Source organism: Chrysochloris asiatica, unplaced genomic scaffold (assembly GCF_000296735.1).
Source record: "Chrysochloris asiatica unplaced genomic scaffold, ChrAsi1.0 scaffold00030, whole genome shotgun sequence".
In the NCBI taxonomy this organism is placed as follows: Eukaryota; Metazoa; Chordata; class Mammalia; order Afrosoricida; family Chrysochloridae; genus Chrysochloris; species Chrysochloris asiatica.
This window is the reverse complement of record NW_006408548.1, coordinates 11,854,096-11,870,291: the sequence shown is the minus strand read 5'-3', so window position 1 is coordinate 11,870,291 and position 16,196 is coordinate 11,854,096.

The following is a 16,196-nucleotide window of genomic DNA, read 5'->3' as shown; positions in this document are numbered from 1 at the left end:
AATCCATATCGAAGGCTGTGCTCTTTAATCTTCATAAGTAAATGTTTCAAGTCCTCTTCACTTTCAGCGATCAAGGTTGTATCATCTGCATATCGCAGATGATAGTTAAGTGCAAATTGATCACCAGGAGTTGACATCAACTGAATGCCAATGGGTTTCTTTCTTTCATTGTTTTCTTCTAGTTTAATGCATTGTCTTACTGACCAGCATTGCCCACTGGGGAGTTCATATTGTAGATAATGTATGGTTACTTACTATAAGTTTTAGTTCCAGGGAATGAATGACATGATGAGTAATTTAAAGAAAAGTCATTTTATGGTGATACTTGTATAGATTCAATTGAGAAATGACTGAAGGAAATGTCAGCTAGAAAGTTATTACAATATTCTAATAATTGAGTAATAAAATCTAATAAGGTAGATGTCAAAATAGTTGAAGGGAAATAATTTATTAAAATATGTCTATGTACAAATAATCCATAAGACACATTGATGGACGACAAATAAGAGAAAGGTGGGAATAAAAGAGAGACAGAAGATTAACTCCAAATGTTTTGAGCCAAGGAATGAATGCAGGAAAATTGGAAAACAGGTGGTGATGCTGAAATGGAGAAAGGACATGAGTACTAGCTTCTAAGATATCTATGTAGGAGTTTTGTTGGTAGTCTCTTCTGTTGATATGAAATTCAGTCTTGATATTTTAAACACATATTTGTCTCTCCCTTCTTCCTAATACTCACCAAATTTTACTTTCAAATGTTTGCATTAGAATAATTTTGAGAGCAGGATACCAGGAATCACATCTGTTTTGAGCACTTTAATAATTCAGCTCATATGCTGTTGTTGCTGTTAAGTGTGTTCATGTCTGGTCTGACCCATAACAACCCTATGCACAAAAGAACACAGCACTGGCTGGTCTTGCACCAACCCAACAATTGTTGTCATGTTTGAGCCCATTGTTGTGGATACTGTGTCAATCCACATCATTGAGGATCTTCCTCTTTTGTGCTGACCCTCCAATTTAGCAAGCATGATGTCCTTCTCCAGGGGATGATTCTTCCTGACAACATGTCCAAAGGACAAGAAATAAAGTATGGTCATTCCCACTTCTAAGGAACATTCTGGCTGTAATTCTTCCAAGAAAGATCTGTTTGTTCTTCTAGCAGTCCATGGTATTTTCAATATTCTTTGCCAACACCATAATTCAAATGCATCAGTTCTTCTATGTTGTTGTTGTTAAGTGCCGTTGAGTTGATTCTGACCCATAGCCACACTGTATAGGGTTTCTGAGAAGCAGCTGGTGAGCTTGAACTGCCGACCTTGCAGTTCAAATGGATTTACAGTCTGCTGCATTAACCCTCAGTTGCCACACCAGGACTCAACAGTTCTTCTATAGTCTTCCTTACTCATTGTCCAACTATCACATGAATATGAAGCAGTTTGGATTAGGCATACCTTGGTCTTCAAACTGACATCTTTGTTCTTTAACACTTTGAAGAAGACATTTGATGCAGATTTGCCTCATGCAATAAGTCTCCTGATTTATTGACTGATGCTTGCATGAGTGTTATTGTGGATCCAAGCAAAATGAAGTCTTTGACGATTTCAATTGTTTTTCTGTTTTTCATGAGGCTATTTTTGGGTCCAGTTGTAAGGATTTAATTTTCTTTACATTGTGGTGCAATCCATATTGAAGGCTATACTCTTTGAACTTCATCATTAATACTTTAAGTCATCTTCATTTTCAGTAAGCAAGGTCACATCATCAGAATACCATAGGTTGCTAATGAGTTTTCTTCCAATTCTGAAGCCAAGTTCTTCTTCATATAATCCAGCTTCTCAAATTATTTGTCAACATACAAATTGAATAAATATGGTGAAAGATACAACCCTGGTGCACACTTTTCCTGATTATAAACTTTTCACTATCCCCTTGTTCTGTTTAAACAACTGCCTTTGTGTCTATGTACAGGTTCCTCATGAGAACAATTAAGTGTTCTGGAATACCCAATCTTTGTAATGTTATCCAGGGCTTGTCATTGATTGACACATTGATAGACACAGATGAAAGTCTTTGTATAGTCAATAAAGCACAAATAAACATCTTTCTGGTATTCTCTGCTTTCAGCCAAAATCCATTGAACGTCATCAATGACATCCTTAATCCCATGTCCGCTTCTGAATCTTACTTGAATTCCTGGCACCTCCTTACTGATGTACTGCCGCAACCATTTTTTTATCTTCAGCAAAATTTTACTTGCATATGATAGTAATGATATTGTACGACGATTTCTGCATTCCTTTGGGTCATCTTTTTTAGGAATGGGTACAAATATGGATCTTTTCTAACTGGTTGGCCAGGTAGCTGTCTTCCAAGTTTTGCAGCATAGATGACTAAGAGCCTCCAGGAGTGCATCAGTTTTGACTAATGATTTTTGTGTTTCTCTATTGTCTCTTCACACAGATGTAATCAATTATATTTCTGTGTATTACATCTGATGGTGGTGGTGGTGATGTGCTATGGAGCCGGTTCCGACTCATAGTGCCCTGTCCAGGGTTTCCAAGGCTGTAAATCTTTACAGGGGCAGAAAGCCTCATCTTTCTCCTGCAGAACCACTGGTAGTTTTGAACTAGCTAACTTTGAAGTTAGAAGCCCAACTCATAACCACTATATTGCCAGAGCTCCTTTATATATGGTGAGGTCCACAAAATCTTGAACAATAGTATCATTCAGTCTCCAGCATTATTTCTATCACCAAGCCCATATTTTCCAACTACTGATCCTTCTATTTTTTCAAATTTTTGCATTCCAATCACCAGTAATGATAAATGCATCTTGGTTGCACATTTGATCAATTTCAGACTGAAACATTGAATGGAATTCTTCAATTTCATCATCATTGACTTTAATGGTTGGTGCATAAATTTGAATAGTAGTGGTATTAACAGGTCTTCCTTGTAGTCATATGCCCATTATCCTTTCTCAGACAGGATTGTACTTCAAGACAGATCTTGAAATGCTATATTTTATGATGACTGTGATGCCATTCATCGTCAATTCGTTGTTCCCAGAATAATAAACCATATGATTGTCTGTTTCAAAATGGCCAATACCAATCCATTTCAGCCCAATAATGCTTATAATACTAACCTTATATACATTCCATTTCATTTTGGATGAATTCCAATTTTTCCAGATTTATACTTCATATATTCCAGTTTCCAGGTATTAATGGATGTCTGCAGCTGTTTCTTCTCATTTAGAATTGTGTCCCATCAGCAAATGAAGGATCCAGAAGGTTTGCTCTATCCATTTCATTAAGGTCAACTCTACTTTGAGGAGGCAGCTCTTTTCCAGTCATATTTTGAGTGCCTTCCAACCTAAAGGACTCATCTTCTGGTACTGTATCTGACAATGTATTGCTACTATTCATAACAAAAGGCTTTCAGTGGCTAACTATTGAGAAGTGATTGTCCTCTCCTTCTTCTTAGTCTGTCTTAGTCTGCAAGTTCTCTTGAAACCTTTCACCATGGGTGAACCTACCGGAATTTAAAATATTTGTAGTATAGATTCCAGCATCACAGCAACATACAAGCCACCACTAATAGATGAGAGACAGTAGATGATATTGTTGTTGTTGTTGTTGTTGTTAAGTGCCGTTGAATAGGTTCTGACTCACAGGACCCTGTGTAGGGTTTCAGAGGCTGTAAGTCTCTGTGGGAATTGAAAGCCTCATCTTTCTCTCATGGAGCAGCTGATAGGCTTGAACCACTGACCTTATGGGTCACAGTACAGTGCTTATCCTATGGGGTTACCACATTCCTGGTAGCTTATACAATGGGAGCACAATACCTACTGTTCAATGAACAAATGAGTATATAAATTAAGTATGCTTTATTGTTAATCAACTGATATTATTAGTAAATCAGGGTCAAAGAACCTACAGAGAACTGAGTAAAATTTTAAATGTAGAATATTAAAAAACTAAGATATGTCAAAGCACTTATTACAAAAACAATTAGATGTTAGAGGTAGACTCTGCTGTTTGCACAGCCTTGGAATAACAATTCTCTATGATACAGGAATTGAAACACAGGTTGAAGGGATAAAGGAAAAGAAATAATGTTAAGATGTTTGACTATTCACAAAAGAACAAATAATGTATAAGACGATGATTGTAAAAGCTTAAGAAAAATGTCATTACTAAAAGAAAAAAAAAATTATTTGTTGGTCACCAGCAGTGGAAGCGAGGGGACAATAAGGCACAAGGGGGGCATTGTCACATAATAGCTTGGGTGATGGGAAGGGCAATATACAAGGAAAGGGAGGGTAATACACAATAAGGGGGAGGGATGGAAGAACAAGGAAGATAGGTGAATACTTAGGCAGGTGTTCATGGACTAAATGGGACAGAAGTAAAGAGTGATGTATTCACAACCTTGAACAACAGGGCTTTGTGATACAGGGATCGAGGCATAGTCTGAACAGGCAAAAGGGGAAATAATGTTAAAGTATTTGACTGTCTTATGGATATTGGTTTCCCTTGCCTACTATTATTAAATAGACATTTGAGTAGGATAAAAAGAAATATCAGGAAATATGATAACAGAACACTTGTAAGCCCATCTTCAGCTTATAACTGATTGGAATAACTCAAAGGGGTTCTAGAACACGCCCAGTGAAATAGGCTTCTTGCAGAGCCTTTGTAATGTATAGGACCTTAGGTGGAATTCTGAGCCCTCCAGAACCTTCTGAGGTGGGACATTCCCACTGGAAAAGACATGCAGACCAACCCAGAGAGGTTAGAGGAACAGAAGATACTTCTTGAAAGAAGAATCAGTAGGAAAAAAACAAAACAAAAAACAACAGCAGTAGTAGACTGTTTGGCTATTACAAGAACAAGAGAGCTGTTCACCTAGGAGCCATCAAGGCAAGCCATCAAGTCCTTTCAGGACAAACCCGTTTCTTAGACTGAAACTCAAAGGGAACACACAAGCAGGCTTGTAAGCTCACTGGTGTCTACGTAGATCTATTTATGAGTGGCAAGGCAGTAATGAAGACATGGGTTGATTTCTACCATGTTCCATAGACTCCTGTAGACCATGAGATAAGAGAGAGAAGAGGAAGGGCTGATCAGTCTGAAGTTTGGGGAGACATGGAAACTCCTGAGTACATTACCACTGACCTAGCCACTCGGGGCTAGAGCTGAAAGTGAAGTGTCCAGCTGATATGAAGCACGGGAGGTGCACAAGAATGCACAAACATGCAAATAGTACCCATCTGATAGCTTCAATTATTTGATGATCAGAACTCAACTAGAGGAAGATAAAGAAGTTTGATACAGGAAGCAAGTGTAAATTGCTACAGTTTGATGAACTTGACCTTTACTTACAGATGTAGTGGTGGTGGTGGTGTGCCATGGAGTTGGTTTTGACTCATAGCGACCCTGTACAGGGTTTCTGAGGCTGTAAATCTTTACGGGAGCAGAACACCTCATCTTTCTCCTGCAGAACAGCTGGTAGTTTCGAACTGATAACCTTGTGGTTTGCAGCCCAATTCATAACCACTACGCTACCAGAGCTCCTACTTATAGATGTAGTAACTCAAAATACCAACCAAGAAGGAAGGAGCCTTCACATCAAGCCTATCCCTTCAGTACACAGGGTTGACAAGGAAGGGAAGCTTAGACATTGACTACCTAAAATGAGGGGACTATCAAGGTACAATGTGGCTGGTTTGCAAGTTTTCATCAGAGTGTTTAGTTGTGGTGTACAAGGAAAGGTAGAATCACTGCTAAATAGATTTCATCTTGTCTAGATGGATCTGGTGAAAGGAGATGGAGATAGGATTCTTTTGATTCAATAGTGGGTAATTGTTATCATGACTAATTGCAATTGTCACAACTGTAAAGGTGTAAGTTACATAACAAAAAAGGGGAAGTAGTTAATCTTACATTCCAAGAATAGAGGACCTATGAGCAGAACGTGTGATGCTAAATAGAGAAGCAGTGGTGTCAGAGAGGGATGCATGGTACCCATTCTAAAGAAAGGTGAACCAAGAGAATGCAGAAATCATCAAACAGTATCATTACTATCACATGCAAATAAAAATTTTCTGAAGATAATTAAAAAATGATTGCTGCAGTTCATAGACAGGAAGCTGCCAGAAACTCAAGTCAAATTCAGAAAAAGACCAGAAAGATGTTTACTTGTGCTTTATTGGCTATTCAAAGGCATTCAACTTTGTGAATCATAACAAACTATGGATAACACTGGGAAGAATGAGCGTTTCAGAACACTAAATTGTGCTTATGAAGATCCTGTACACAGATTAAGAGGCAGTCATTTGAACAGAACAAGGGGATACTGAATGGTTTAAAAAAGGAAAGGTGTGTATCAGGGTTGTACTCTTTCACCATACTTATTCAAACGAAATGTTCAGCAAATAATCAGAGAAACTGGATTATATGAAAAAGGACACACATCAGGATTGGAGGAAAACTCATTAACAACCTATGTTATGTAGATGATACAAGCTTGCTTACTGGAAATCAGAGGACTTGAAATACTGTTGAAGATCAAAGGCTATAGGTTTCAGTATGGATTGCACCTCAATGTAAAGAAATGAAAATCCTTACAACCAAATCAATAAATAATACCATGGTAAATGGAGAAAAGTTTGAAGTTGTCAAAGACTTTCTTTAACTTGGATTCCCCAATCAACACTCACGATAGCAACAGTCAAGAAATTAAATGACATTTTACATTAGGCAAATCTGCTGCCAAAGACATCTCTAGAGTATTAAAGAGCAAAGATGTCAGTTTGAGGACTAAGGTGAACCTGATCCAAGCCAAAGTATTTTCAGTCACCTCATATTTATGCAAAAGTTGGACAATAAATAAGAAAGACTAGAAAAATTTATGCGTTTGAATTATGGTGTTAGAGAAGAATATTGAAAGTACCATGGAATACCAGAAATATACACCCTGGGAGAAGTACAGCCAGAATTGCAAGTGAAGATAGCAAGACTATATTTTTCATACTTTGGACATGTTGTCAAGAGGGACCAGTCCCTAGAGGATACCATGCTTAGTAAAGTGAAGGGTTAGTGAAAAAGAGGAAGACCTCCAACAAGATGGATTGAACAATGAGCTCAAACATAGTAACAACTGTGAGGATGGTGCAGAACTGGGCAGTGTTTCTGTATGCATAGCTTTGCTGAGTTGAAACTGATTTGACAGTACCTAACAGGTGTGGCACTGTTGTAGTCCTGGTGTGGCGCTGTGGGTTAATGCACCAGACTGCAAAGCCATTTGAACTGCAAGGTTGGTAGTTCAAGCTCACCAGCTGCTTCTTGGAAACCCTATATAGGGTCATTATGGGTTGGAACCGACTTGACGGCACTTAACAACAACAGGTGTGGCGCTGTAGGATAATTACTGGACGAACTTGTTATTGTTGTTAAAGATGAAACTGCATGTTCCTGTAACAATTTACAGTCTTGGAAACTCATGGAGCAGTTCTACTCTGTTCTAAGAGTTACTATGAGTTGAAATTGACTCAAAGCCAGTGGATTTTGATTTGGATGAAGAAAGGAAGAAGCCCTGATGATGCAATGGTTAAGTGTTCAATTGTTAATGAAAAGTTTGACAGTTTGCTAATCCAGTTAAACCACAAGAGATAAGATCTGGTTTTCTGTTTCCATAAAGATTGTTCTTGTTAAGTATCATTGAGTCCGTTCTAACCCATAGCAACCCTGTATAGGCTTTCCAAGCAGTGGCTGGTGAGTTTGAACCACCGACCTTGCGGTTCAAACTGACCTTGTGGTTGAGTGCTTATCCTACAGTGCCACACCAGGACTAGGAAACCTTAAGTGGCCATTCTTCTCTATTCTATAGGGCCGCTATGAGTCAGAATCAACTAAATGGCATCAACAACAACATGAGGAAAACACACTTCTTACTTTTACAAAGCTTACAGTCTAGAGCAAGGGTTGGCAACCATGATCCATGGGCCAAATCTGGTTCAGCGCTTTAGGGGACACAGTCATGCCCTTTCATTCATATATTGTGTGAGCAGCTTTTGCACAAAAATGAGTTAAGGAGATGCAACAGAGATAATGTGGTCCACAAAATCTAAAACACAGACCCCTTTAAGGAAAATATCAGATCCCTAAGCTATATATCAAGCATGCTGGGAGTTATGTACATGATTATGAGCCCATTTCACAGGTAGTACTTAATTCAAAGCCTTATTTGTCATTTTAAAATAATGCAATTCACACTTTAATCATAAGCTAACTTTGTAGTAAATCTTGCCTCTTGGAAATCAATAAATTAAAACATGAAATTATTTTAAGCATCTTAAATACTTAGAGTTTTCTGAGGACTATTTGGTGCTGCAGGTTAGCACTGGACTACAAAGTCAATTTGAACCACAAGAGCAGTGGTTCAAGCTCACCAGCCCCTCCTCGGAAATCCTATAAAGGGTCGCTATGAATCGGAACTGACTCAACAGCCCTTAACAATTAGGACGACTATGCCCTAGAAAAGGATATAATGCATGATACCAAAGAGGATTCGTTAAAAAGAGGGAAATCTTCAATGAGATAAATTGATACAAGAATCACAACAATAGACTAAAAAATATCAAACATTCTGAAGATGGTGCAGGATCAGTAAATATTTATTTCTGTTATGTGTAAGATTGCCATGATTCAGAGCCAATTTGACGACATCTAACAAGGAGTTCTGGTAGCGTAAGGAGCTCTGATAGTGTAGTGGTTACGAATTGGGCTGCTAACCTCAAGGTCGGCAGTTCGAAACTACCAGCTGTTCGGTGGGAGAAAGAGGAGGCTTTCTGCTCCCGTAAAGATGTACAGCCTCGGAAACCCTGCGCAGGGTCGCTATGAGTCGGAATCGACTCCATGGCACATAACAAAAACAAATAATTGTTTATCCAAATAAACATTGGCCCTCACTTAGAATAACATATGTAAAAACATAATTTTCAAGATACAGATATGTTTAAATGTATCCATTTTGGCAGAAATGTATACTTTAAGACCACATCTAATTATTCAGTCCTATGGGAGTCCTGATGTGGCACTGTGGGTTAATGCCAGATTGCAAAGCCATTTGAACTGCAAAGTCGGTGGTTCAAGCTCACCAGCTGCTCCTCGGAAACCCGATACAGGGTCACTATGGGTCGGAACTAACTCGACAGCACTTCACAACAACAACAATGCATGTAAGTATATGCTACATAGTTATTTTCTGAATGACTATTTGAAGACGTGCAATGCTTTTTAAAGAAAACTAAATCTGCTTACATGATGTAATTCAATTCAGTCTTCATCAAATGTCTAGTTTTGGATAGCATTATGCTAGGACTTGAAGAGCTGGATTTTTGAAAAGGGAATGAACACATGAACAAACTACAGTGTAAGGAATATCAAACACAAGGCTTTTTAGGAAATAAAGCATCAGCATAGCTTCTTTTAGAACCTATAATTTGAAAATGATGGCATCTGGGATAGGTAAGCTGTTTCAGACATCTCCATTAGACCTTGGTTCTATAAACTAATGATGACTCTTTAAATTGGGATTGGTAGGTATGTGGTGTGAATGTGACTTTTTTCCTTTACTATGTGCCTAACATACATGACTAATGAATCACATCATTATGCACTTCTATGCCGAGAGTCTGCCTCATGATTTATTTCAACATAATTCTCTAGGCAGATCCACCAGAACACCCTGTCGTAATCTCTGGGTCTGAAAGGTGACTTTGCAAAAGCCTCTGCCACATATGCTAACTAAACTGGAAACATCTTACTAATCTTTTTATGTGTAGAGAGGTTCTTGGGGTTCTGGAGTTTAATAGCAAGAGAAGCCTGTAGCTTTAAAGCTTCAACTGGGTCATTCTCCTTCAGAGAACTGACTCTGAAATAGAGTATTTTTCCTATTCCTCAATAGACACGTCAGCACTCTCCTCATCCTGCTGGCCCTGTCAGAGAAAGGGAGAGACAGGGACGAAGGACTGCCATGGATCCCAGGTGTCCCTTAGTGCAGTCCAACGTGGCCACTGCAGGGCCTCTCTGCTTGCCTGCAGCTATCCTTTTGAGCGTTCAATTAAAAGGGACATTTGCTGACGTCTGTAGAAGGTGCTCATAGTCCTGGCAGTTTCGACATGTTGGCTTCCAGCATCGATGTTTATAAGATTTGGGAGATTTTTCAGGTGTGCAAACGCAAACATTAGTGTTTATAGGACGTGAGCAAATTTATGTTGGCTTAAAGTCTCCAAAATACAGGACCCTTTACTTTAACAATCTAGATAATATTTGGCAAAAGTTTTCAGCAATGGCCACAGGTGTTTGGGCATTAAAATGTGTGATTCAGCACTAAGAGCAAAGAATAACTTTCATCAGTCTTCCAGCAAAAGAATTAAAAAGCGACACTTAGAAGAGGATTCATTGCGTTACTCTTTCAATCAATCATTTTGAAAAAACCTAGAAATAAAAGAGACCTAGGTCTGAATCCTGGATACCAGCCCTTTAATCTATAAAATAATGCTAATAACATCTACTATAAGGATTGTTGAAAGAATGCAGGGAATGAACCAGTTCTTTAATAGCTTTGGGGTAGGGAAGGCATTTTTAAAAATTACTCTAAATCCTGAAGCATGAAAGAAAAATGGATACACTCAAATAAATACATGCTTAAAAAACAACAACAACACACACACACACACACACACTTTGTGATAAAAATAAATAAATAAAATTACAAAACAATAAAAATGGAAACAATATCTGAGTCTCACTCACGAAACCACTCATCTCTTTACTATATAAAGAGCACACAGAAATTCAAATAAATAGGAAAGTTATGAATAGACTATTTAAAGAAGAAAACAGAAATGCAAACACAGGGAGGGGACTGTAATCATTTTGATGAAACAAAACATATAACTGGTTAAAAGTAAAGCTGATGATCATCTCTGTTAACCTTCACTCAATTCACAACAAAAAGTTAAAAAAAGAAAGAAAGAAATGCAACTATATAAAAAGCCTCAATTTTACTCATAATAAGGGATAATGCAAACTGAAATTGCTCTGACATAACATTCCTCATCTATCAGATTGGCAAAAACCCAAAAGTTTAACAACATACTTTGTTGGCAAGGTGGTAGAGTAACGGGCACTCACATGCTTTGCTGGTGGGAGTGCAAAATGGTATAACCCCTGCAGAGGGCAATTTGGCAATCTTTATCAAGATTATAAATGCATTTACCCTTTGACCCAGCAATCTCACTTCTGGGAATTTATTCGACAGATACACCTTATATACACTGAATGATGAATGTTCATATATCAACTAGCAAGTCAACTGATCCCAACTCATGATGACCTCAGGTGTTGCAGAGCAATACTGTACTCCATAGGATTTTGCAAGACAATGACTTTTCAGCAGCATATTTCCAGGTCTGTCTTCTGAGGCACTTTTGGGAAGACTCAAACTGCCACCATTTTATTAGCACTTGAATGCTTAACAATTTGTGCTACACAGGCACTCCCTATAATATTTCACAACAAAATTTAAGAAATAACACAACTGTTCATCAATAGGAAAGTGATTAAATAAATCATTGTTTATCCACAGCATGTATATTATGCAGTTGAAAACCAAATGAAGGTGCTCACTATGTACTTACATGGAAAACCCCCAAGCATTTATTATTGACAAAAGCAGACATTGCAAGTGGGTTACCTTTTATATAAGGAAGGGAGGTTTGTTTGAATTTTTAGAAAGAAATACTGGTAGTATCCAAAAAAAACTAAAATCTTAGGAGGGCTTCTGAGAGGCAGAGTGGTAAATAGAAACAAAAGATGGGAGTACGGTTTTTTGACACCTCCCTTTTTATGCCATTTTTACTTTTAAATGTAAATTTGTTAAAAAATAAAAATTTAGAAAAGAGTCAATGAACAGAAAATAATTAACATTCCAGGCCCATCTGAAAAATATTCTTCCTGTTGTTTTCTCAATCTCAATATATGGCATCAAGACCCAGTGAATTTCTCAAGCTAAAAATATAGTCATCAGTTAGGATTCTTACATATGGTCCTCTTCCCATATCAATCCATCAGCAAATCCTATCCACTGCCATTTCTAAAATATGCCCCATGCATTTCATTTGTCTCAAGTGCAATCAGGGTAAAAGCTTGAGTTGTCCTTGCTATAATGTACCGAGGCCGGGAGGACTTCCCTTTTCTTATTTTTTCAATTGTATCTCATGCCACTCTTTCTTGTTCTCTATACCATGTTCACTCCTGCCCCAAGACCTGTGTTTGCTGGTCCATCCACTTATAATGCTCTTTCTCCTGAGCCTCCCACAGCTTATCTCTTTGAGTCATTGGAGACTCAGCTCAAATGTTACATCCTTTATAAGAACTTTATCAAGCATACAAATCCACCCCTTCACAGACCTCACTCTATCACCTCTTTCTCTTTGTTTTCTTTACAGCATTCATCATGCTCCAATATTATATTTTCTTTATTTCTAAAAACTCCATGAGAGTTGGGCTTCTGTCCACATTGCTCACTCCCATGCTTTTAATACCTAGGACATAGTAAGTGCTCAATAAATATTTGCTGAAAGAAGAAATGACCACCTGCTTTCCATTTTTTCTTCATCTCTTCTACTTCCTCCTTTGGCCCAATTTGACCTCATAATCTTGAATTTAGCTACTGCTGTTAATACCTGTTTCTTTTCCCAATTTTAAAAGGTGAATTCCTAAATTAACATCTGATAAGTGCCCATCTTTTCTTTTGTGCCATTGTTTGCTGTCTTGATTCTAGTTCCTACTCCTGATCCAATCATACATGTCTGCAGGTTTGGGGGTGATTTCTACCTAAGTTACATGGTTTCAACTGGAGACTGTAAGTATAGCTGTTACATTTAAAATGACATCCGGGATGACATTTAAAAATTAAGGATATGGAGCAAGTGTGGTAGGAGAGGCGTCTCCCAAATAGATCCAGAGGGAGCTGGGGACTTTGCCTGCTTCACAAAGTTACCCTTCTCTTAAGAGCCTCATCTTCATTTTGTCCTGCTGGGGTCTAATTGCTTACTAGTTATAAACAAAAAATAAAATAAACAAGAATATATCAGGACTGGGTTATTGTTGTGGCTGTCAACTTTATAATTGAGTACAACTACCTTACAGAGTTTTCTAGGCTGTAATCTTTTTGGTTAGCAGCCAAATGTTTAACCATAGCATCACCAGGTTTCCTTCCAGGACTGAGAGTGGCATGGAATTTACTACCTTTGAGAGTATGACCACAGGCTAGAGTATGCTAAGCTTAACACGTAGGTGTTAACTGTGCTCTGTTACTCTGCATTATCCATGGTGTCTCTGCACTATAGTTAACCAAGGTGTTCAACTGGAGAAGCAATTCCACTTCTCACTTTAGTGGGTCATGGAAACAAATTGAAGCTCTGCTTTACCCTGGCCTCTTGACTTTTAGCAGAGGAGGTACTGCAGTCCATGTTAAATGAGATCAACATTTTCCCTCTCCTTGCTCACTCCTTTATAAGCTCCTATAAAAGTACATCAGGAGAATCCCAGAAGATACAACTCCATTTTCTCCCTCTCGTTCACATAAGTGCATCCTCACACACTCACAGGCTTCTGCAGATTTTAATAAGGTCCCCTGTGTGGGTCTCTTCAAATATGGGCAAAATACTCAGAGTGAAAAAATGTCACATCTAATCAAGGGTGCTATAAACACAGCACTGTGGCAGGCAGACGACTCACAAGTGGCTTGAACCAAATCACAGCCTAGCCTGTTGGTAACCAAGACTGAACAGCCTCATTTTGGGGTCTCTGCTTTAGAAATTTAAATTACATACTTAATATTCCTTTGAATAAAGGAAATTAAAACATTATGTCTGAATTGTGCAAACAGTACAGTGAAAGACCCCTAGGATATTTATTTTCTAGGGGAAAAAGTACTTTAGGGATCATTGTTTCTTTTAAATATATAAATGCAGACACATAGGCACTATTACCCTGAATCTCACTATGGCCCAAACCCTTTCTGACAGTACATTTCTGCTTAGGTTAATGTAACTTAAATGTCTTCAGTCTGGAAGTTTCTGGTCCTGGGGCTTATATTATAATTCCATGCTCTGGGGATGCCAGAGTCCATCTCAATATCTCTTGAGGTTTTGATGCAGGTCAGAAGTTTTTAACCAGGAGTGAATTTTTCCCCAGAAGATATTTGACAATGTTTGGAGACGTTTTTGGTTGTCACAACTAGGGGGAAGTGGGTGCTACAGGAATCTAGTGGGTAGAAGATGCCACTAAGTATCTTGCAGTATACAGGTTAGCCCCCATCTACCAAGTATTGTACCACCTCAATGTCAGTAGTGCCAAGACTGAGGAACCCTGCTGTGGGGATGTGTGCTTACGCTGAGGCATGCCACACTGCAGGCTACTTCTCAGTTAACACATGGCTCTATCTGCAGTTCTTGGCTTGGCCCTAAGCCTCTGTCACTTCACTGACTGTGTTATGCCCAGAATTCGGGGTCCCCAAAGACGACCCAGGAGCTGTGTACCGATGCAAATACATAAGGGTTGTTTATTCAAGCTCGAGCCAGGTCTCTATCCTTATCCGACACTTCAGAATAGGGAAAGAGCCCCGAATTCATTGTCTGCAGGGTTTTTATAGAATTTTCAAACAGCTCAGGTTTCTCAGCTTTACAATCTTTGGATTGGTTAACAATTGGCAAACTATGAGATGTTACAGTTTAATTGGTCAGGACTGGTGGTCTTTGTTCTTAGGCTAGGGTAAAGGAAAACATCTGGCCTCTGGCCTTGAGCTGCCTGGCTATTTATACATATATCATTTTCTTGGAGCTAGAGGACGTGTTCAGGCTAATGTACAGAATGGAGATTGACCTTGTCTCTGGAGGGAACTAAAAACTGAGGCCTTGTCTATTTAAAATGCTTTCCTGAGCCTGACTAGAGTTTAGTCAAGCAGTCTCTAGGTAGGCAAAATCAGGTAAAGTCAGTTTGGTCCTTACAATCCCCCATTTCTGTTTTGTGACTGCTTTAATCTTAAAGCAGTTTGTTCTTGAGGATTCTAGCAAGGTTGTCGCTGAAACACATGAGGACATTTTCTTCAGAATGGTGAATTAATCTGGGATTAATTAAACTAAGACACAAAAGTGTCTTTTATGCGCGCAGGGAGTTCTTGTGGAGCTAACTTACTACTTATTAGAGGGCGGTATATAATATTTACTAATTACAGTTGAACATTTTCTTATTTCATAGAGGGCAAAAGGGAAGAAGAGCTACTTCGTTACTGCCAGTCTCCGAAATTAATTTAATGTTTCTTTTAGAGTTCTATTAGTCTTATCTACTTGACTTGAACTCTGGAGTCTGTATACACAATGTAATTTCTAATCGGCCCCCAGTACTTTAGCTAAACTCTGACTTACTTTGGAAAAGAAGGCGGGTCTATAAAGACTAACAGATACTTGTAACTATATTTTCTGGGTTTTACTTCTGAAAAGTCTAATTCTCAGCACGCACTCGGTTGATTTATTTTCTCATCTTGCAGCCTGGGTCTAGCATTGGTGAGCTGGCACGCTTTACAGGCGGCAACAATGTGCTTAATTTTGGAGTTAGCATTATGAATCTTGATCTCTACTTTTCTCAAGAGGTCTTGCACTTTGCAAATGCTCATGTGAGTGGACTGATACATTTCTTCTTATGAGGTGTCATGGTCAGATGTTTGATCTAGTCTAGCCTTGGTCTTGATGTAAGGTGTGTCTTCAGGCAAGGCGGTGTCTCTTGTGTCAGGCAATTGAGTCACTAGGGCTACGTTGGCTTTTAAGCAGTTTTCTCTGGCTCTCTGGTCAGCCAAGTTGTTGCTTCTGGCAACAGGCGTGTTCTCTTGTTTACTTCCAGGATGTTTGGCACGGTTTCAAGATTCTCTGGTCAAGTAGCTTTCTGATGTATGGAGTCATTCTCTTGCAGGTGTCTAGGGGTATAAGGTACTAACGGACTCGTACAGGGTCTACTTCCCAGATTTTAGTTCAACAAACGCTGGAACTCTGTGTCTGGCTAGGCTTATACTCTCAGTCTCAGCCTAGGCTTTAGGAAATGTTACCAGCCACTAGTCAAC